Raw genomic sequence first — 24778 nt, 5'->3', positions numbered from 1 at the left:
CTGGAGCCCTTCACTGACTACATTCAGCTGCATGGCTGGAGAAGAAGAGTGCAGCAGGGCATGGTCCACCCCCCTAACCACAAGTACTCCAGCTGGTTCTGAGGGGAGATAGGGCCCTGCATCCCATTCTCAGTTCAGAAACATGTAAGCTTGGTGATTTGTTGAGCCATGCAACTTTTTGTAATCTTTGTACTCTCAGCTACCTTGCTTGTAACTTGCTCTTGCATTCTCTCCTGAGATATGAATGTGTGTGTGTGAGTGGAGACTATTGTGTGTCTGGGATTAGAGACTGCAAGGCTGAGCACATGGTGATGAGTCATCAGACCAATTAAGAAGACTGCTGCTCTGCTAGATCAAGGGAAGTCTGGGCATGTTTCCTGGTGAGGAATGTGGATGTCACAGGGGTTGTCCAGAGGCAATATAAGGAGAGAGCATGTGGCAGAAACTATTTTTCTTTCTTTCTTATGTGCTTGTGTGTGTGTGTGTGTGTGTGTGTGTGCGTGCGCGAGAGAGAGAGAAAGAGATAGCTGGTTCTCTTTTAGTTTAAACCTTTAAAGAGCTCTATCCTCTTTAATTTAACCTTGTAGTGTATACAGTGGAGTGTTAATTTCTCAATCAATAAATCCATAGTAGTGTAACCCTGGGTGGTCTCCAGTGGGAATTTTTTGTGGTAACATTTCCTACCTCTCTGCCCTCTCTCATACCAACTCTCCCCCTCTACTCGGTCCAATACTATATTTTTTAAAACAAAAGAATAATAATATAACTTGCTTTCTATTAGTGAGGAAGAAAGATTCAATTTCTGTCATTCTTGCTCTCTAATGGTTAAATTAAAATGTGAGGGTTCTGTCTTAGTCTGTGGTGTCACTCCACTCCAGATATAAAAAGGATTAAAACAGTCCTGGAAAATGGCTGAAGCTAAAGGTCAATCATGAAAGGCCTTCTGGCAGCCAATCAGAGCCCAGGAGGGCTGTATAAAAGAGATGACTGGCCAGGCTGAGCTCACTCTCACTCCAGCCCTGGAGGGAGAAGGATCTGGTGCTCTGCTAGCTGACATATCATGGACAGACCAGTGCTGGGGAAAAGGCAGGATGAGATGGGGAGCTCCAGACTGAGTAGTCCCAGCCTGAGGCCCAGTGACAGGGGCCTGAGGGATACAAGGGCTATAGGGAGGCAACCAGGACAAGCAAAGGCAGTGTAGGTCCCCTTACCTATGATGAGTGGCCATGTCAGATTGCAGTTTGCCCTGAGCTACGGGGCTAGATGAGGGCTAGCTACGGGGCTAGATGAGGTCAATGAGGTGGGCATACGGGGTTGAGGGGAAGACCCCAGAGTGTGGGAACACTGCTGTGGGGCAGTACCTGGAGGAAAGGAAAGGTCTGGGAGGGATGTGGGTCCTAACGCAAGTTGGTGGAGAATAACAGGTAACAGCAGGTATGACACCAGCTGGAAGAGGGACTCCAGCATCGAGCAGAGCTAATTTCCAGAGTGACCAGCAGGAGGCACTGCAGCAGTGAATTGCACCATGTTACAGCCCCTGTTCTGTTCCCGATATGACATCTCACTCACTGTCTCTCACACACACTTGCCTGGCTTTAATTAACGTAGCCTAGATAGCAGCCAACACAGAGCACAACTGAAATCCGAGTTAGGGTCCTGACATACCTAGATGCCATTCAGAATGTAAACATGCACAAAAAGACTGTTGTAAGTAAACCAAAAATAGTATTTCATTTCAAGATCGGTAATAACACTAATTCTGGAGTGATAAGGCAGACACAGATATTGATCCAGCTACCCTAAAACACACTATTTGCCATGACCATCCTTAACTTAATCTCACATATTGTACCTTTCCAGAAACTATATAGCAAAGCCATACAAAGTTGACATTAAAAGCTGATCATGAATATCTCCTGACTAGAAAAGACCTTTTTATTCTGATCAATTGACTTTCTGGTGAGGATGGGTTTACAGATGCAAAGTTGCTCTCTAACAAGCATCCAGAGGCAAATATGAGATGAATGTTCCCAGGGAGAAAAGTCATTTATTGCTTCCACTGATTTTTTGCTTCAATGAGCTTTGTTGGGTGAATTCTTCGGAATAGGAATATTTTTGCTCAGTATTTGGTTTTAATTTCCACAGAATAAAGTTATCAGTCTTTCACACACAAGCTCCACTAAAAGTCCATTGCTTCCTGTGTGCATAGAAATGCACAGCATTAACTAGAGTATTCAACCACCACAGAATTTTGTTTCATCAGGAGAATTTTATGAGCATTCAACTTCCTTTTTGTTAAGGTATAGTTTCCCTGATATTTCTGCTGCTAAGAAAGGCATTATTCTATATCTACCCTCCTCCTCCCCCCATGTGTCTGCCCTGACAACAGATCTCCACAAAACTGTGTCCTGTGCATGCCCTGACGTAGAAAGCATTGTATATAAGAGATTCTGTATGCAGTGTGGTATCCCTGTCCCAGGAAAGATAATGGAGCAGGTAATTAAGGAAATCATATGCAAACACTTGGAAGGTAATAAAGTGATAGGGAATAGCCAGCATGGGTTTCTGAAGAACAAGTCATGCCAAACTAATCTGATAGCTTTCTTTGATAGGATAACGAGCCTTGTGGATAAGGGAGAAGCGGTGGATGTCATATACCTAGACTTTAGTAAGGCATTTGATACGGTCTCGCATGATATTCTTATTGATAAACTAGGCAAATATAACTTAGATAGGGCCACAATAAGGTGGGTGCATAATTGGCTGGATAACCATAGTCAGAGCAAAATGCAGGACAATGTAGCACTTTAAAGACTAACAAGATGGTTTATTAGATGATGAGCTTTTGTGGGCTAGACCCACTTCCTCAGATCAAATAGTGGAAGAAAATAGTCACAACTATATATACCAAAGGATACAATTAAAAAAAGTGAACACATATGAAAAGGACAAATCACATTTCAGAACAGGAGAGGGATGCGGGGGGGGGGGGGGGAAGGAAGGAAGGTAAGTGTCTGTGAATTGATGATATTAGAGGTGGGGAGAGTGGGATGTTTGTGAGTTAATGGTATTAGAGGTGATAATTGGGGAAGCTATCTTGGTAATGGGTAAGATAGTTTGAGTGTTTGTTCATTCCTTTTTGGAGGGTGTCGATTTTTAACATGAATGACAGTTCAGAGGATTCCCTTTAAAGTGCAAATATAAAAGATCTTTGTAGCAGAATGCAGGTGGTTAAGTCATTGTGGGTATGTCTACACTACCCTCCTAGTTCGAACTAGGAGGAAAATGTAGGCATACCGCACTTGCAAATGAAGCCCGGGATTTGAATTTCCAGGGCTTCATTTGCATAAGCCGGGCACCGCCATTTTTAAATCCCAGCTGGTTTGAACCCCGTGCCGCGCGGCTGCATGCGGCACGAACTAGGTAGTTCGAACTAGGCTTCCTAGTTCGAACTACCGTTACTCCTCGTGGAATGAGGAGAAACAGTAGTTCGAACTAGGAAGCCTAGTTCGAACTACCTAGTTCATGACACGTGTAGCCGTGCGGCACGGGGTTCGAACCAGCTGGGATTTAAAAATGGCGGCGCCCGGCTTATGCAAATGAAGCCCGGGAAATTCAAATCCCAGGCTTCATTTGCAAGTGCGGTATGCCTACATTACCCCGCTAGTAGCGGGGTAGTGTAGACATACCCTGAGAGAGTGTCCTTTCTGGTTAAAATGGCTTCATTTGCAAGTGCGGTATGCCTACATTTTCCTCCTAGTTCGAACTAGGAGGGTAGTGTAGACATACCCACAATGACTTAACCACCTGCATTCTGCTACAAAGACCTTTTACATCTGCACTTGAAAGGGAATCCTCTGAACTGTCATTCATGTTAAAATTCGACACCCTCCAAAAAGGAATGAACAAACACTCAAACTATCTTACCCAGCTACCCCAGACTAACACGGCTACATTTCTATCTCTGTAGTCAGAGAGTTGTTGTTAACGGTGCTAAATCCTGCTGGAAAGGGATAACAAGTGGAGTTCCTCAAGGGTCTGTTTTGGGACCCGTACTGTTCATCAATGATGTAGATATTGGGATAGAGATTACGCTTATTAAGTTTGCAGATGATACCAAACTGGGTGGGGTTGCAACTTCTTTGGAGGATAGGGACATAATTAAAAATGACCTTAGCAAGTTAGAGAAATGGTCAGAGGTAAACAGGATGAAGTTTAATAAAGAGAAATGCAAAGTGCTCCACTTAGGAAGGAACAATCAGTTCCATACATACAAGATGGGAAGCGACTGTCTAGGAAGGAGCATGGCGGAAAGGGATCTAGGGGTCATAGTGGACCACAAATTGAATATGAGTCAACAGTGTGATGCTGTTGCAAAAAAAGCAAATATGATTCTAGGTTGTATCAACAGGTGTGTTATAAGCAAAACCCGTGAAGTCATTCTGCCGCTCTACTCTGCACTAGTTAGGCCTCAGCTGGAGTACTGTGTCCAGTTCTGGGCGCCACATTTCAAGAAAGATGTGGAGAAATTGGAAAGGGTACAGAGAAGAGCGACAAGAATGATTAAAGGTTTAGAGAACATGACCTATGAAGCCAGGCTTCATGAACTGGGCTTGTTTAGTTTGGAAAAAAGAAGATTAAGGGGGGACATGATAGCGGTTTTCAAATATCTAAAAGGGTGTCACAAGGAGGAAGGAGAAAATTTGTTCCTCTTGGTTTCTGAGGACAGGACAAGGAGTAATGGGCTTAAAGTGCAGCAGGGGAGGTTTAGATTAGACATTAGGAAAAAATTCCTAACTGTCAGGGTGGTCAAATATTGGAATAAATTGCCAAGGGAGGTGGTGGAATCTCCCTCTCTGGAGATATTTAAGAACAGGTTAGACAGACATCTGTCAGGGATGGTGTAGACGGAGCTTGGTCCTGCCTTGAGGGCAGGGGGCTGGACTCGATGACCTCTTGAAGTCCCTTCCAGTCCTATTATTCTATGATTCTATGATTTTGTAGCTCATGTACTTCTATATATGCCCCACAACTATCTTGCAGTCCATGGCACTAAAAAACCATTGTCACACTGCCTACCTCACAGTGAAGAGGGAAGGTAGTCCAATGACTAAGGCCCAACCTTAATGATTGAGAAACCCATGTTCAGTCTGTGTTCTGATACAAACTTCTTGTGAGCAGATCACATCAGCCTGTCTGTGCCTTTATTAATTACAGGATTGGTGGGTTGATAAACACATTGAAGTCTTTGTGGCACTAAGACAGATAATTGTTTCACATCAGCTTGAAGAAAATGCTATAGCCAAGCTAAACCCTACAACACAACATGCCAAAAAAGTCTACACTTGAGATTCTTAGAGCACTTGTCGAAGGATTCGAGTTTCACTGATGTGTAGAATTCAAATACTAGTTCTTTTAATTAACTTGTCTTCTTATTGTAACATTTACATACTTTAGGATATATTATAAATTCAACTGTATAGCCCTTTGTATATGATTTGTGATCTGATCTAATGTGATATTTTAATTATAAGCAGATGCAGAATATGCATCTGCTTATAATAACCATGAAAAAATAACCGACCAATATGCAGAAATAACCAACTAATATCAAACCATAGGATTAACCAGTGCTCCTTGGGAAAATATTAATGTAATTATGGATATAATTCCAATCTCTTTCCAATAGATGGCACCACCGTTCAAGAATTGCTTCTAGAACTGCACCTACACTGCATCTTGAACTCTGGGAATTGGATGGCTATTTTATTATACATTAGTTATTAGCCTGATAGCATAATAATGCCTCCTAATAGGTGAATATAATAACTGAGAGCAAAAGACTCTGAGAGTTTTTTCCTTAAATATCTTCCTAATTAGGTCAGCATTTTTAGTATAGCAAGAACTACCAGAAGTATAAATATCTAGAGAGTTCTAATAGACATCAGATTAACAAAACATTGTGTTGCTAGAGATACTTAATTTTTATATGCATGCCTATAGTAAAATGTAAATACAAATATATACACCCACATACAAATAGATGTAATACATGTCCAGAATATACAGTCTACATACATTTATGTTTCAAGAAAAAAATCTGTCATTTTTGAAAATCATGCTTTCCTGAATATGTACCATAAATATTTCTCCTTAAGTCCCAAAATAACCACAAATATCTGTAAAAGTGAAATAGCATTTTAAAATATCACCATCAGAAACCTAATTTTTAGATAACAATTAACCACCGATATCTCCTCTTTCCCATCTATTTTCAGCTCCTGGAAAAGACTGGAAGAGGGAGAAGCAAAATTTATGGCAAACTATGCACTATTATAAAAAATATTTGTCTGGAATATATGAGTTTACTAGACTCTTTCCCATTCCAGGTATAGGCAATCCCACAAAAAAGGTGGTCCAGTCAAATATTGTCACAGAAAATATTGCTGGTTTAATGGTGCTTATTGGAAATCTATTAAATATGTAAACATGTGTTGTGTGCTGTATGTATCTGACAGGCAAGACTAAAAGAGAGAGCTCTTATTGCTCTTGCCAGCTACATGAAACCTGCTTGTAAAAAGCATGTGTGTTGGTATTTATACACACATACAAACAATTCAGGAACAGAGGCTGTTGTGTTTTATTAAGCAACATTTTATACAGAACCATGGCAGATAAATTTAATAAAATACTCTTGTCATCTAAGGTCAGGGGTCTGCTTTAAGTCAGCAAACAGGAAATTTTAAAAAAGGCACTGACACCCTGTCCTTTCAGTCACATTGCTGTGCTTTTTTTTTCTTCTCTTACAAGAGCATAAGTTGCAGATGGAATGTCAACCTTAACTGTCAATTTCTTGAGTTCAGACAGTTTAAACTAGACCTTCAGCAGTTCAGACTCTTTCTTCCAATTTCATTTTAAGATAGCTTACTCAAATGACCTAATAATTATTAAACTCTCCTGAACACTTACCAAACACAATATTGAGCAACTTTTAGGCAAATCTATTATATAATTCTTTTCTCTACAAAAATATAATCATATGGGGCTCTCTCTCTCTCTCTCTCTATATATATATATAGTATACAAACGTAATGTATTTTATTGTAACAATTTATTTTCACTCTAATGTAAGCCTGCAGAAATAAAAGTTAGGAAGTTAATGTATTGTACATTTTTTGAGAAATTAAATTAGTATTAGCTTTGATTGCAGTAATTGCCAAAATCACTCTAGTAGTTTGTATTATATGTATCATTATAAAGAAGATTTTAAGTGATAATTTTCGAACTGGGTAATTTTCAGCTAGTTTGCCTCATCTGAAAAACATCAAAGTGACATGTTTTCACAGTCACAGCTTAATTACTGTATTTTGCAGACCTGTTGATAAAGCCTACAGGAATTCTAATTAGCTGTGATTTTGCCTTGCTTCCCCTGTAGTACGTACCACTGTTCCCAGCTTGTGTTCTCCAATAGTGCAACTTGCTCAGTCAAGGATGAATACAGCTGCTGGCTCTTGGCTCCAACCCAAGAAAGAAAACCTGCAGTGGTTATTTTGTGTGGGTAGGGAGGGGTGATTTTATATATATATAAATCAAGGTCTGCTTACTAATTCTCTCTTTAATTTTCCAACTCTGGCTTTCAATTTTTCTGAGGCAAAAACATTTCCTTATAATCAGAAAATATTTTCTGCTTTGTATATGTATCAGCTTTTGTGCATGTATTTTTAACAAACAAGACACAATCTGAATGTAAATCAATTATTTCAAATGTTTATGCTTGCTATGAGTGAAGCAAACACTGAATAGATATTAAAATACTCTCCTTTTCTGTTTATTGCAATAACAAATTTTCTTCACGGCAAAGAGCTTTTATTATGCTGGACTCGAGGATTTTTTTTTATTATAATAAATAATTCTTCAACAGCCTACGTTTTGCAGAATTGGACTTTCATATTGTGTTCTTCACAAGAGTTGGTTTTGGATGAGCAATAAATTACAAAGAGGCTGTTAATTTTGCTAGACCAAAACAGAAAATGTTTTTGTCCTCATGTTATTGCAACACCCATGTAATTCCCTCCACTGCTTTTTAATGTAAAAGAAAAAGCTTCTGTTTCTTTTCTAAACAAAATGAATAACTATAGCAACCCATCAGTGTGTACGCAATGCAAGAAAAAAAATCCACTCAGTAACAAGTTCACATTCAAGCTTCCACCGTATTATAGACAATAGTCAATAACAAAGGAACTTTGAATATTACAGAAACTGCCTTGATACTGGCTTTTGAAGTCCTTTCAAGTATGCAGGAAATGTAGAGCATCCTTTAGTAAGGTCCCATTTCACCTGCTCTTGTAGCATATGAAAGGCTCCAACTGGTAAAAGTAGGGAGATGGCGGGGGGATACAGAGCAAGAGGTAACACTAGAACAACACTGGTGGTTCCAGCCTCTTATTGAAGATCTGAGGCTTCAATATAGGGTCTCCTGCAATGATTGTAGTAGACTCTGGTATCTTACCGGTTCAGAATCTGGGCACTAAAGGTAAGTCCCTTTTTGATCATAGCCAGTATTGTTGAGCTGGCTTCCAAGGGCAGGTCTACACTAGGAAATTATTTTAAAATAACTACATTTGAAATAATCACTCCCAAAATAACAAAATTGAACTAGCATGTTCCATTATCGTGGACGTGCTACCTCAACATTGAGCCCAGGAAGCACTGGGGAGTAATTACTTTGAATGACTCTGGGGAGTAGTTATTTTGAAAGAGCAGCCGCAGAGTGTCCACATGAATGCTACTTTGAAATAAAAAGCCCGTTTTTTCAAAATAACAGGCTTAATAGTGTGGAGGCTTTGCTTATTATTTTGAAATAAGAGGGGGTCATTTTGAAATAACTCCCTTGTATAGGCCAAAGCTCAAGTCTACACCTTAATGGTGCCCTTAGACATCCAGATCCCTAGTCCACAATGTGTGGTCTTGGCCAGACCCAGGCACCACCACCGAGGTAGGCCATAGCCCATCACAAAATTCTGCTGCAGGAAGCTGCAGTGATTGGTGACCAGGAGGGCACACTAATCTGTGCCAGTGAAGACAGGGCATATGACTAATTCCAAGATGGATGGTCTCTTGGATCTCTCCATATGGTAAAGGGCAGGGTCTTCATAAAAGGAACTCCACTTGTTATCCCTTTCCAGCAGGATTTAGCACAGTTAACAACAACTCTCTGACTACGGTTATCCAGCCAATTATGCACCCACCTTATTGTGGCCCTATCTAAGTTATATTTGCCTAGTTTATCAATAAGAATATCATGCGAGACCGTATCAAATACCTTACTAAAGTCTAGGTATATGACATCCACCGCTTTTCCCTTATCCACAAGGCTCGTTATCCTATCAAAGAAAGCTATCAGATTAGTTTGGCATGACTTGTTCTTCAGAAACCCATGCTGGCTATTCCCTATCACTTTATTCCCTTCCAAGTGTTTGCATATGATTTCCTTAATTACCTGCTCCATTATCTTCCCTGGGACAGACGTTAAACTGACCGGTCTGTAGTTTCCTGGGTTGTTCTTATTCCCCTTTTTATAGATGGGCACAATATTTGCCCTTTTCCAGTCTTCTGGAATCTCCCCTGTCTGCCATGATTTTTCAAAGATCATAGCTAAAGGCTCAGATACCTCCTCTATCAGCTCCTTGAGTATCCTGGGATGCATTTCATCAGGACCTGGTGACTTGCTGACATCTAACTTTCCTAAGTGATTTTTAACTTGTTCTCTGTGTATCCTATCTTCTAAACTTATCCTCTCTCCGCTTGTATTCACTACGTTAGGCACACCTCCCGACTTCCCGGTGAAGACCGAAACAAAGAAGTCATCGAGCATCTCTGCCATTTCCAAGTTTCCTGTTACTGCTTCTCCCTCCTCACTAAGCAGTGGGCCTACCCTGTCCTTGGTCTTCCTCTTGCTTTTAATGTATTTATAAAAGGTCTTCTTGTTTCCCTTTATGCCTGTAGCTAGTTTGATCTCATTTTGTGCCTTTGCCTTTCTAATCTTGCCCCGGCATTCCCGTGTTGCTTGCCTATATTCATCCTTTGTTATTTGTCCTAGTTTCCATTTTTGATATGATTCCTTTTTTATTTTGAGATCATGCAAGATCTCCTTGTTAAGCCAACCTGGTCTTTTGCCATATTTTCTATCTTTCCTACACAGCGGAATTGTTTGCTTTTGGGCCCTTAACAATGTCCCTTTGAAATACTTCCAACTCTCCTTAGTTGTTTTTCCCTTCAGTCTTGCTTCCCATGGGACCTTACCTACAAGTTCTCTGAGCTTATCAAAATCTGCCTTCCTGAAATCCATTACCTCAATTGTGCTGGTCTCCCTTCTACCTTTCCTTAAGATCATGAACTCTATTATTTCATGATCACTGTCCCCTATACTGTCTTCCACTTTCAAGTTCTCAACTAGTTCCTCTCTATTCCTTGTTGGAGCAAGGCTTTGGCTCTGAATATTAACTCACCGCCCATAGCGTCCAGCACACTTCCGGGTTCAGGGCACGGGGCCCCTTTAGGCACGGGGCCCCATTCAGGGGAATCAGGTGAATCAGCCTAAGGCCAGCCCTGTTAATATTGACTTCCCTCCACCCTAACAAAAACAAAGTTACTTGTTTTGCACAACATGATCACACCCTAGCAAGAATTCACACTAGCCATATTTATTGGGGTAAACGATGATGGTCAAGTACTTCTGAAAGCTAGCAATGTCCCAGATTTGAGGGCCTATCACTGTCATTTTTTTTAATAGGGAACAGTGCTTTGTCCTTTTTCTTCTTTGGAAACCTCTGAACACTGGACACCTAAAGGAGTAATTGGCCAAGTGTACTAGAACAGACAGCCACCTAGGCCTGTACCACAAGTTTGCAATTCTCTGTTTGGCCTGCCAGTGAATGCGTCTCTAGCAAAGTGAGAACAATGTTGAGCCAGGCTTTGCAAGTTACCGGAGCACCGCAAACATGGGAGATGTTTGTCAAGAAAGTGCCAGTAGATGGCATTCAAAAAATACATTGCAAAGATCTTGGGTTTTGTAAGACCAGGCAAACTTGAGTGTCACAAATGATTTCTTGTGGGTAGCTCTTTGTTCTAGGCTCTTTATGATGTTTTTACAGCATACACACAAAAGTTAGATTTTTTTTAAATGACCCTTACTGCAATGTTACAGTGTAATGGGGGATATGTTAGAGGTCTATAAAATCATGACTGGTATGAGAAAAGTGCATAAAGACAGATTATTTACTCCATCCCATAATAAAAGAACTAGAGGCCACCAAATAAAATTAATAAGTAGCAGGTTTAAAACAAATACAAGTAAATATCTCCTCATACAACACACAACCTATGGAACACCTTAGCAGAGGATGTTGTGAAGTCCAAGATGAATTCATGGAAGACAGGTCCATCAATGGCTATTATCCCGGATTGATAGGAATGGCGTTCCTAGCCTGTATTTGTCAGAAGCAGAGACTAGGCAACAGGGGATGGATCACTTCATGATTACCTGTTCTGTTAATTCTGTCTAGGGCACATGGGATTAGCCACTGTTGGAAGACAGGACACTTGGCTACATCAACCTTTGGTCTGACCCAGCATAGCCATTCTTATGTTCTTAATTCTACTTTATTGCTCTGAATTCTGAGCAATATTACACCCCCAAAAAGTTGCTTTTTAAAGGTACATCTAGACAGCGGAGCTATTTCAGGATACTGGAAGTGTCCTGAAATAGCTACCTCGCATCTTTTAAATGCATCCGCTATTTCAAAATATTTTTCGAAATAACAGACATACTATTTCAGCATCCCTGGTAAGGGATGTCTTGAAATAGTGTGCTATTCTGAAATTTGGTATTGTGTAGAAGTGCCAAATTTTGAAATATCCTATTTTGAAATACCATCGAAATAAGATACGCAATTTGTGTAGCACAAATTCTGTATCTTATTTCAAGTTTAGGGTTCTGTATAGATGCACCCTAAGCTAGTGAAGTTCAACTTTGACTTGCAAGGGGTGTCACCTTGCTTTAAAGTTGGTTCTTTCCAAACTGACTGTTTGTTGACTGACTCATACCAACTAGACCATAGAAACCCATAGCCATGGACCAAGAAACCCCTCATGATTAATGTAAAGGCTTACTTGTTCTCAGCTCTGATCCCCCACTAAATCCATGTCCTACCAACCTTCCTCCCAGACAAGGATCTTGATTTTTCACCTTGAAAATCACGTTGCTGTGTAAACAGACTAGATTTTATTTTTCAACACAAAACACCGCATCAGATTATTGAACTATAATAAACATTTTCAGTTATACAAAATTCAGGAAACTCAAAGTTCTGGAGCGACTTTTCTGAACCCTGTGTATATGAATTCATTTATCAGACTATAGTACTTAAGACTTTTGACAGTTCATATTCTAATAATATCACAAACCCAAGAGTCTCTCTTGACTCTCTAAGGATCTCAAGTAGCTCTTGATCAGCTTACATTTCAAAAACCTTTGTTCTCCAGCAGCCATACTGTAAGTCATAGTACAACACAGCAGGGTGAGAAATTCCGCTAGTCGGTATATATTCCAAAGTCTTTGTAGTGGTTTGGCCATTACTAATAATAACATCAACATAGAGGGACCCTATCTCCCTATATTGAATATGGGACACTGGGAAATCTACTCCTATTCAAGCAAATTCCACAGCAACCAATCCTACAAACATTCACATTAACAGCAATTTGACTGAGCTCCTGTGTCAAAGAAATACTGCATAGTTGGATTCTTTTCATTTACCTTCTTGTCTTTAAGGCTTTACGGTTCAGATAAGTAGGGGAGACAACACATACACTCCTGTATATCTCCCTACCATGCAGGTGACTGACTGACCCAACCTTTCCTGCCTGGCACTCTCTGATAGGGCATCCTAGAGGATGAAGGAGGGTCCAGGGCTGGAGGTGGGTGAAGAGGGTGTCTGTCCCAGGGGCTGATGTGGAGCAACCTTCTACTCCAGAACTTAGCTGAGGGATAGTGTAGCTTCCCTGTGCCAGCTCTGTGTGGGACTTTGGCACATGTAGGGCTTGACTCTTCCAGGCCAGCACCCAGGCCAGAGGGTCTTGGGCTTTCCTGGGGCACTGGTCCCGGCCAAAATCAGTGGGGGACAGGAGGAGCTTGTCTACCAGGTTGTTAGAGTAATCAGTGCTCTCATCAGGGTCTGTCTGTGCAGCACTAGGAATGGGATGTACTCTGGGGGAATATGGAGGAGCAGCAGGGCTTGGGGGGAGACTTCAATAGGCAAAGCAGGGAGAGGACAGCAAAGCGGGAAGCACTAAGGGCTGATGCATGGGCAGCCAAGGTGACATGTAACCATCTTTTGTCTGGCACCTGCCTGCACTCATCAACTACTGCAGCCAATGCTAGCTAGAAACAGCATGGGGTAAGGTGCATTTGGCCGACAGCCAGCACGCAACAAGGTCTATGCTGACAGACTGGCATGGCCCCATGCGCTGCGTTTTCGGCCCACAACCAGCCTTGCACACAGACCCCCATTGTTGGCCATAGAACCCCACCAGTTACCACTGGTGAGCCCATGGCTTGCTAGCAATGATCTGGACAGTAGCAGAACCTGCCAGCACTGATGAAGGGGGAAAGAAAATGTGACACAATTGACCAATTATTAAGAAAAAGTCAGGATACCTGCAGGAGACTGTTGGGGGACTGTCCCTTCTAAAATGGGGCATCTGGTCTCCCTAAATCCACACAATTTCTATTTTCAGGTAGTATTTTTTAGAGAGCTCTAACATGTCTGGTTGGGTCAACAAAATAATGATTTACTCTGTCTGCAAATGAAATGTATAGCAAAATGACTTTTGTTGTACACCCTGAACTTAACTGGCCCTTAAAAATTCTGTACCACCTTACTGAATGGCTCTTGTCTCCATACATCCTTCCTTTCACACCTTCCATTCCACCACCTCAGCCAGCGTTAACCCTCATTGCTGCTTCTCCTACAATGGTCCTTGCACTTTTCTTCCACACTGCTCATTGAATTTATTTGTGGGATGCCATCCCCAAATTGAACTACAAACCCATAGTACATCCTCAATCAAATCCTATTTTCACAGAAGAAATAAACCAAGCTGGAGACAGTTGATATTCATTAAAAAAGTGAAACAGTTCCCTACTTTGCCACCAACTTGCAGATCTGTAGCAGAGACACACTTGTCACCTAAGGCCATGTCTTTACTAAGTGGAAAATCGAGGCTGCCACGATTGATCTTCCGGAGTTTGATTTAGCAAGTCTAGTTAAAACTCACTAAATCAAAACCAAAGGGCATCCCCATTGGTATCTGCTTCTGCAAGGTGTAAGGGAAGCTGACAAGAGGAACCTTTTCTTCTATCAGCCTCCTGGCTGTGGGGATGGCAGGGAAACTCAAAACAATGTACATTGACTCCAGCTATGTAATTAACATACCTGGAGTTGCCTATCTTGATTTGACGTTCCATTTTAGTGTAGAAGTGGCCTAACTCTACAACTCAGAACTGGAGAAACAACAGAGCTGAGATTCTGAGAAGCATTTAGACACCTACCTGAAATCAATTGGAGTGAGGCACCTAAATACTGTTGAGAATCTGAGCACGAGTATGCCTCTATCTTCCACTTAGAAAAAATTGTCAGAAAACTTTTACGTGATATTCCTAGGCCCATGCAAGAATTTCAGGCTATCTGGAAACCAGAAGATATACCATATACATTCAAATACACCAAACAATGACAAACAATCCCAGCTCAGAAACAGAAATTGAAAATTCATTGTGAAATGTATGTAAAGACATTCATTTTAGGCCCTGCTTCTAGACAAGTAATGCTGATGAAACACCAAATGTTCACAAAAGCTCTTACCAATTTAAAAACATTGGGCACATTTTAAATGTTCTTACATTTGTATCACATGTTTTGCATTTTGCTTGCAAATCCAGGTATGTTTTTAAGTCTCTGAATGCAAGGCTAATTCCAATTAATCTACAGAAGTTACGCTTTCTCAGCTTTAATTTTACATTGCCTAAGTCAGATTCTTTTCACTGACATACAACAGTATATATGTACTGACTTCACAGGTCCATACAGCCTTGAATAAAGTGAGCAATATTTATCTCATAATCATTACGTACATAGGACAATAAAATTACAATATACATAGTATTCTGCAAAATTTGAAGCATAGTAGCACTTACAGATACATGACTTAACAAATAATCTCATGGTACTCAGTAATTTGACAGACCATAAGCATTTGTCTTCTAAATGATAGCAAATGAAATGTCTGGCGTGCATGCAGTAGAACTGTGCAAGTAGTTTTCAATGAATACTTTGTTCATTCAATTTAACCTTTTTTTTCTATTTGTGAAAAAACCCAGAGCAGATGGCAATTAACCTTAATTTATGCATTAAATCTAATTTACTAAATGTTGGGGTGAATTATTGTTTCTTTTTACACTGTATGGAATGATCACATTTATTAGGTTCCAAATATTTGAGATAAGACATTAGATAGAATCTAAACTACATTTGTTAGCTATCATTGGGTCATGTGAACCAGAAGGGTTTTTTTTTCTGTTCTCTGATAGGATGAATTTAAGTCATGAGGATAGCTTTAAGAGTCTTTGAATATATTAAAGAGGTAGCATTTATGCAGGATTAGAGAATTTTATAGCATTTGAAGATTTTATTTTCCCCTTTTCTAAGCCACACAGATCTTGCAGAAGTCATAATTCCTAGAAAAGCTAAACTACTTCAAAACTCAATGGCTGGAGGCAGAGTTTAAATTTAATTTTCTTATCACATTGCCACAAAGTAAATATTTTTAATGTGCATGTAGTAACTGTAAAGAGCCAGATCCAATCCGGGAATGGCTCATTTAAATTACCTCTATGCCAGGTCTTGAGAAAAGGGGTTTTTGGGGAGAGGATGGAGGGACTCAGTGACTGCTATAAATAATTATACCAAATGATGAATGTCATGTACATTTCTCTACTCACATTCCTCTGTAAGATTAGGTGAACTATGCTTTTGCTCCAGTTTTCTCCAGAACCATTTTCACCTGCAAAAACAGCTTCCTGGGTTGGTCCACACAAAAAGGAGCCATTCTGTGTTGCAAATGGTCAGTTTTGTCTGGGAAAAAAAGATTACCTTTCTCTTGTGAAAAGTGGGAAAAATTTTAGATAAAGCCACTCAATATTTTGCTTTCACAAATACATTCCCTCTCCACCAATGCTTTTCCTGAACTGCATGGTTCGTAATAATGAATGCAAACTGATATTTTTTTTTGTTTATAACACTGAACATTCACGGTGAGGAAAGTCCTCAAAAGGTTTTTTTTCCTTTTTTTTTTAGTGGTTCAAGGATAGCACATTCATGGTACTGCCACCGAGCAAGTTAAGTAGGTTAAAGGAGGCCCTCTGAGCCTTATCAAGAAGACTCTTATGACCTAATTTAAAAACATTTTCTTTATTGCCTGCAAACACTTACTGCTTCAGTGCCAAGCATTCCTTTCTCCCACATAGTACAGAGGAAATAAAAGAATGCAAAAAGGAATTAACAGCTCTGACATTCATTCAAGTTACAGAAGCCAAGTAGCATGTGCCTGCCCACACACATAATGTCCCTTCTTATAAACACCTCATGTTCGGGGTTCACACTGTCCATGTGGCATGCTTGATTGAGTTAGGGAACACTTGCACTATTTGGCATCCTAAGCTAACGCTACGTAGAAAGGCAATTTAAACTGATTTTAAGAGCATTAACTACATTTCTTTCCAAACACATGTAGGCTTAGTAAAGAATATCAGCAGCAATATCACACAAGCTGGTAAAAAAGCAATAGTGAATTAAATCAATATTTTAACACATTTAACTGTGTGTTTTATACAGTGGTAATGTTTTAAAATGAGTATGATAATATTTGATCAAGGGACAATTAAAGAGTTAACAAAGGACCATACAGTGATGGTGATATGCTCCCTGCAAGCAGAAGGGATGAGAAGAAGGCTACTGGGTATTAAGACCATTCACAATAAACTTATTGTCTTAGTAACAATCCCTCCCCCATCTTGCTCAAAAATACATTTTTTCATTCACCCCTAAAAAATGAACCAGTTACAGGTGACACAGAAACTGAGTACAGTTGTAGTTGTTTATATAATAAAGATAATTTATCTGGAAAAAAATCTGTGAATAAAATTATAATACAAATCACAGGACAAACAGCCATCATGTCAAACACTGCATGTAAAAATCAAAGATAGATATTGGACAATTGTTTCTTGGAGCTTTGACTGAAAGTCCACTGTGAGATACTGATTTTGCACTAGTTATTTCACATATATGATTTACTCTTACCCTATTAAGGGTATGTCTACACTACAATGTTAGTACGAACTAACGGACGTTAGTTCGAACTAACATTCATAGCCGCTACACTAGCGCTCCGCTAGTTCGAATTTGAATCGAACTAGCGGAACGCTTAGTTCGAACTAGGAAAACCTCATTTTACGAGAATTAAGCCTAGTTCGAACTTACTAGTTCGAACTAAGGGGTGTGTAGCTCCTTAATTCAAACTAGTGGGAGGCTAGCCCTCCCCAGGTTTCCCTGGTGGCCACTCTGGCCAACACCAGGGAAACTCTATGCCCCCCTCCCGGCCCTGGACCCGTTAAAGGGGCACGGGCTGGCTACGGTGCCCGTGCCAGGTGCAAGCCTGCCAGCACCCAGCCAGCAGACCCTGCACCTGGCACAGCACAGAGCCACCCACCCGATGTCCCCCAGCCCACCCCCTCTTCCCGGAACCAGGCTGGCAGCTGGTGGCTCCCGGGAGCTTGTCCTGGACCGCAAGAGGCGGGCACCTTCCTGGGCTAGTGCGGACATCGTGGACCTCGTCCACGATCTCTGCACTAGGCACAGGAAAGTGGCCGTCTAGGGCAGGAGAGCTGCCAGCCTGGCCACCCAGGAGCAGGTGTGCATGAAAATCAAGGGGGTCCACTGAGACCCCCGACCCTGAGCCCTGAGCTTACAATGGCCGTCCTGGGTCAGACCAAAGGTCCATCTAGCCCAGTAGCCTGTCTGCCGACAGCAGCCAACCCTAGGGACCCTGGAGGGGATGGACCGAAGACAGTGACCAAGCCATTTGTCTTGTGCCATCCCTCTCCAGCCTTCCACAAACTTTGAGCAGGGACATCACTCCTACCCCCTGGCTAAGACTACTCCATGGACCCAACCTCCATGACTTGATCTCACTTCCCTTTAAACTCTGTTCTAGTTGTAGCCTTCACAGCCTCCTGCAGCAAGGAGTTCCACAGGTTAACTATTTGCTTTCTGAAGAAGAACAACTTTCTCTTACTAGTTTCAAGCCTGCTACCCATTCCTTTCCTTTGGTGTCCTCTAGTCCTTCTTTAGGGGAACTCATGAAGAACTTTTCTGAATGCACCCTCTCCACCCAACCCCTGCTTTTAGAGACCTCTATCCTGTTCCCCCTCCGTCTCCTCTTTTCTAAGCTGAACAGTCCCAGTCTCTGTAGCCTCTATTCATCTGGGACCTGTTCCCAACCCCTGATCATTGTAGTTGCCCTCCCCTCTCCCAGCCTTTCTCTTCCCCTCTCCCACCTTCTTTTCCCAGTCTCCCCCAGTTTTGTTCAATAAAGACAGAGTCAATGTTGGAAGAAACGTTATCTTTATTTTGTACATCAATAAGAAGGGGGGCTAGGGAAGGGTAAGTGGAAGGAGGTGAGGGAGGAATGGGGTACGAGCCCCCGATGGGGAGGACTGGGCTGGCTCTGCGGGCTTCTGGGGGTGAAAGCTCTCCCCAGATGGCAGCCTGCGGCAAGTGCAGCCGGGCTGATGGCCGAGTGGTGTGATGTGCCCAGTGTGGGTACTCCGGGCAATCCAAGCCAGGACTGCTTTGCAAGCGGGGCACCCCTTAGAACTGTCTGTCCGGGGTGGGGGTCGGGACCCTTTAAGCACAGCCCTCAGCTAGCCTGAGACAGCATCTCCACGCTCTAAGTCCTCCTCTGATGCCCTGCCGGCACTGCTTCCGGCCATCCTTAAGCCCTGTTCAGGGTCCACTCAATGTGGACCTGCTAGTTCGAATTAGCAAAACGCTAATTCGAACTAGTTTTTAGTTCTAGACGCGTTAGTTCGAATTAGCTTAGTTCGAATTAACTAATTCGAACTAAGTTAGTTCGAATTAACGTTGTAGTGTAGACGTACCCTAAGTGAAAATTAATAATCATTATTTAACAGGGCATCCCAAAGGGTTAGAGAATGCTGGTAAAATGATTTGTGAATTTTTCATAATTGGAATTAGAAAACACAACAACTATTTAATCCTCCATATTCAGATAGCACTTGGACCAAACCATGGTTCAAGGTAGTGGTTTGAAGAAGTTAGATTTCTAAGCTACCACTGACTCTGTAAAACAGGTGTCTCATAACTGGGTAAACAATGACACTCTTATTAATTAAAATGTCTCAATTCAGCACCTCCTCTCGCTGAAGTTACAGTTTCCAGTGCCAATTTCTAACAAAAATAATGTGCTGTCATGCTGAAGTTCACATTTTAGCCCTATCACAGATTACATTTTGTAACCATTCTTTTCATTACAATTTTTTCCTAATCTGACATATTTCTTCAGGGCCTTCCACTAAGGTCAGTAGGCATCTTTCCAATAACTTTATGAGGAGTTGAACCCAACCTTTAATGCCACCCTAGTACCTGATTATCAAGTATCATCTATATAAGGTGAGTCATTGATTTTCACCCCCAATATACTACATAAGGACATCTGCTCCTCACCTAGTCTGGTTTTTGAACATAGGACTTCCTGTGAAAATACAAACCTGGATAGTGAAGACTTCAGTAATTAGCAAGGGAGGATATGGCTTTCTAAAATGGTGTACTGACTTCACCGCCACAGTTATGAGGCTCTCCTAAACTAAAGAATAATTAATCTTTCCTTCTCCTCCCACTTAATGATTGTTCTATAGGAGGAGAAACCTACAAAAGCTGTCAAACATGGAGTGGTGCTTTAGTTGTAAAGAGAGCTGGTTGAAAAGCCCATTTTCCCCCCTCATGAAAAATATTCATTCAAAGTTTCTGTTTTGATTTGGCTCTTTATAATTGAAAATTATGTATTAAATGTGAGTTTTGGGATTTTTAGGCCTCTCCCACATTTCATCCCCCCCAATACCCTCGACCCCTACCCACAAACACACACTATAAATTTTTGGCCGGAAAAAAATGTCCACAGCTTGGTTTGGTGTTCTGTTCTGTTTTTCACCCTTAGTTTCTAAAAATTTCTAAATGTAAGAAAGAACAGAGCAACCAAATAAAAACACAATTCTATAAGAATGCATCTACATTGCAGCGTTTTTCCAGGAAAACTGCCATTTTTCCAGAAAAACAATACTTGCGTCCATACTGCCATTGAGTTCTTTCGACAGAAAGTCGAAAGAATGGAGGGATTTTTCCAACTGAGGTAAACCTCATTCTACGAGGCAGAAGCTTTTTTCTGGAGAAGCTTTTTTTGGAAAGAGGCATGTGTGGAAGCTCTTTTGAAAAAGCACATCACTTTTTCATTGTGCTTTTGCTGTGTGGATGATCTCTTATGAAATAAGCTTTTCCAGAAGATCTCTTCCAGAAAAGCTTCTTCCGAAAGAAGCTTAAACTCTAGACATAGCCTCACTCTACCTTTTTGTCACTTTCCCAAAGCTGCAGAAGTCTTGAAATGGGGTTTGAAAATATAGTTGGGTCAAGAGGGGAGATAGAAATAACACACTAAAATAGAAATAGTGAAAAACAAAATAAAGTTAGATATGAAACCATTTATTCCATTGTATTTGGCAGCAAAATTTGGTGGAAGTGGGCACTGAGAAATAAAACAAAAGTCCCTATTTTTTATTTTTTTCTTTAGAAAATTACCCATCAAAATATTTAAAAAAATTATCAAGTTAAAGATTCCAACATAAATATTGTTATCACCAAAATCTCATTTTTTTGATAGGGAAAGTATTCAGTTTAAAAATTCTGATCACTTCCGGTAGTAAACAAACTTTCGATGAAAGCTTGCTACTTACTTCCAGCACAAGTGACCAGGGAAGAAAGTGTCTTCCAAGCAGACTATGTTGGAATTCATTGAGTATGCTTGGTGTATCTGCCCAACCTCACTGTCATGAGCCTGACAGCCCTGCATAAAAACATATTAAAGCAAAACAAAACAAAAAACAGTCTGGAAAATTTGCTCGTTGTCAATCTAAGGTAAGTGGAAAAGCAACCAAGAAAAACTAAATTGGGTGATATCCTTGGGTGGTTTAGATTGATGTAATTGCATCAGAATTAATGGAACTATTATTTATACCTGCTGAATGTCTGGACCAATTTTTTTGTTAAACAACAAACTACCAACTACAATTTAGGTGAAAGGCTGAAACTAATAACTAGAGAGACAGACAGAAAGAAAATGAATATGAGCTGCTAGAAAGATGATATTGCTGGGCATATTTTTTAATCGTCTCTGGAAAAAGAGAAAGGAAACCCTCAAAAGAGGATCTTTAGGGGCAGAATAGTGTATTTTCCGCTCTAAAGGTGATTCTACACAGCACGCTAATCTCAGAATAAGATATGGAATTTGCGCTATGCAAATTGCGTATCTTATTTCAAATACTTTGAAATAGCTTATTTTGAGACATCCTTTAGCCCTCGTGGAATGAGAGTTACTGGGATGCCGAAATAGCATGCCCGTTATTTCAAAAGCACTTTAAAGACTAACAAGATGATTTATTAGATGATGAGCTTTCGTGGGCCAGACCCACTTCCTTAAAGTGCTACATTGTCCTGCATTTTGCTTCAGCTACCCCAGACTAACACGGCTACATCTCTACCGTTATTTCAAAAAATATTTCAAAATAACAGGCTGCTTGTGGAGGTATCTCGAAATAGCCGTACAGTGTAGACGTACACTGAATAAACAATAAATAGGCAAACATAATTACAGAGTAAAATGGTGTGAAAGAAAAAGGTTACAATATTTAAACAAAGTGTTTCAGACAACTAGGATTAGGCATTTTTAAACTTAATATACTATTTTTTACTCTGTTCTATTGATATAAAAAATTATATTCAAAATGATTAATCCAATAAGTCTAGTTTAGCACCTCTCATACTGAAGGCACAACCATTCATCTAATTTTCTCTTTGGGTAGCTCATGTGTTATTTTAATAGTTACATAATAACGCTACATTGCATAATAGTGCCATAACTTAATTAGCTGCCCTTATTTTAACTTTATTAAATATTCATGTATAAAATGATTGTTATGCAAATAGAAAACTAACTATATTTATAATTCCAAACAGTCCAGTTTACAACCAAAACAAAATCCCCAAACATTTAAAAAGCAACAGCTTCCTGTAATGTATTATGATTAATCCTCACATATTTTATGTGTTACAGATTTGAAAATATTTTCCTATAATTGTTTGAACATTCTATTCCTAACGTTTTACTAAAGCTGAAATTTACACCCCTTTAAAATCTAGTATTAAGGGTTCAAAAATAATGCCTCTTGCCTCTTGCACAGGCACATTATAAAAATGTAATTAAAGATTTGGCTTGAAATGCAACCGCCAATGTAATTTCTTAGTATATAGCCAAGAGCATATTATGGCCTTTAGTGCATTTTGTAGTAAAATATGTTTGAGCTTTGGCAGTCTTGTGTTAGAATAAACCTATAGGATGCACTAGTTAAACACTGTAGAGTCAAAAGATATAACCACATGGAGCTAAATAGTCTTGCACAGCCCTTATGTAGTGAGTTCTGATTAAGCCAATGAGAGTTTTGTCTCCATACTCACTGAAAAATTAGGCACTCAGGACTAGGGCCCAGATTTTTAAAGGTATTAGGCAGTGTTGCAATGCCTAAATGATTTAGTAGCACTGATATTTTCAAAATTGATTTAGGCACTTATGAATCTAAATCCCATTGATGATCAATGGGATTTGGTTTGTATGTGCTTCAATGACTTTTGACAATGATATTTGGGATCCTAAATCAGTTAAGTATCTCAACATTAAATCAGTTAAGTCTCTCAACATTGAATGCAGCAATATGTAAATATCTTTAGAAAGCTGGGCCTAGATTCTCAGCTAATATAAATAAGTCAATTATGCCAGGTGAGAATGCCCCTTTCAGTTGGAATTAGCTGTCTTAACTAGACCAGCTAATTCAAACCGTGAAAGACTGACAGCAGCAGCTTCAATCTTTTCTGTAGTGTAGACATACCCTAAGGCACTGCAGGACTACTTGTTGTATTTATTTTTTTGTAACCAATCCTGGCATTTATGTTGAATTACTTGAAATCCTTTATGGAAAGATATATTTTATTAATAAACAAGATTTAGCTAAATTTGTGTGTGCTTAGAACAAAGTCTTGTAAAATACATTTCAGATAACAGGATTGGTTTATATCATTTTCTATTAATGAAATGGACTATTTAGGAACTCATATCCTGCAGGAGGGTATTGGGCAGTACAAAATGCATTTCTGAGGACATGACTGGGACTGGGAATTTGCTGGTGCCACTCTGTAATATAATTCAAGAGGGTCTAATTTACATTCTAGAGGCTGTTTATGAAAAGCCCAAGAGTGTCTGATCTCATGGCAAAACACTGTAACAAGCATCCCAGGTTGGAGAATTGAGGAGACATGGATTTTATTCAGATCATCAGAAGTCTGGATAAGTGAGAGGGCAGAAGCTACTCAGAAACAAGATGATGCACCTGTAGCTGGGGTTTATGCTTTTCCTCTTCTTCTTCACACTCCTGGCTCCTCCCAGGGATCTTGCGCCTGCAGGTATTGGATGTCATCCACTGCGAAACAGCACAGCAAGCCTTCTGCAGATTCACTGTTGTTGTCCAGCTCACTTCTACAACAACAGGGCTAGAGAGGGCTCCCTGTGCTGCCACTAATGCTCCTTTTAATCTTTTCCCACCCATGTGTGGAATAAATGTTGTTACATGCACCATGACATGTGTAAATGTGCACTACCAATAGAAACCAAAAACCTGGCTGTAGGCACTCTGCTAATCAGCTAGGAAGCATTTGAATATCTCATGAGGGGCCACACAAGTACGCAGCTTACAAGGGACACTGGGGGCTGTGTCTAGACTGCATCCCTTTTCCTTAAAAGGGATGAAAATTAGACACATCGCAATTGCAAATTAAGAGGGGATTTAAATCCCCCCCCACTTCATTTGCATAAACATGACTGCCGCTTTTTTCCGGCTCAGAGCTTTGCTGGAAAAAAGCGCCAGTCTAGATGCGGATATTTCGGAAAATAAACCCTTTTCCGAAAGATCCCTTAAAATTCCTCTTAAAATTCCTCTTAAGCTAAAGATTCAGTTTGCTGAAGATTCCAAAAATATCGACAAGATACGCAAGTTCTAAATTTGACTGCATCAGCACATTTTGGCATTCCTCTTTTGCTTGAGCCTGGAGAAATAAATCCAGCTCCTTTCTCAATTGAAAAACTGTGTTGAATACGTTCCCTGCTGACAACCACCATACAAAAGTGTAGAACAGCAACACATCAAAGTCGGAACCCATGTCCAGGCAAAATCTTTTGAACAACCTGGTGTTCAGAGCTGATGATTTGATGAGATTCACCACTTTCACCAACCCTTTGAGAAAGGCATTCAGTTGATCAGGCA

This window comes from Pelodiscus sinensis, chromosome 13, assembly GCF_049634645.1.
Source record: "Pelodiscus sinensis isolate JC-2024 chromosome 13, ASM4963464v1, whole genome shotgun sequence".
Lineage (NCBI taxonomy): Eukaryota > Metazoa > Chordata > Testudines > Trionychidae > Pelodiscus > Pelodiscus sinensis.
The sequence above is the reverse complement of the archived record's forward strand: the minus strand, read 5'-3'. Positions refer to the sequence as shown.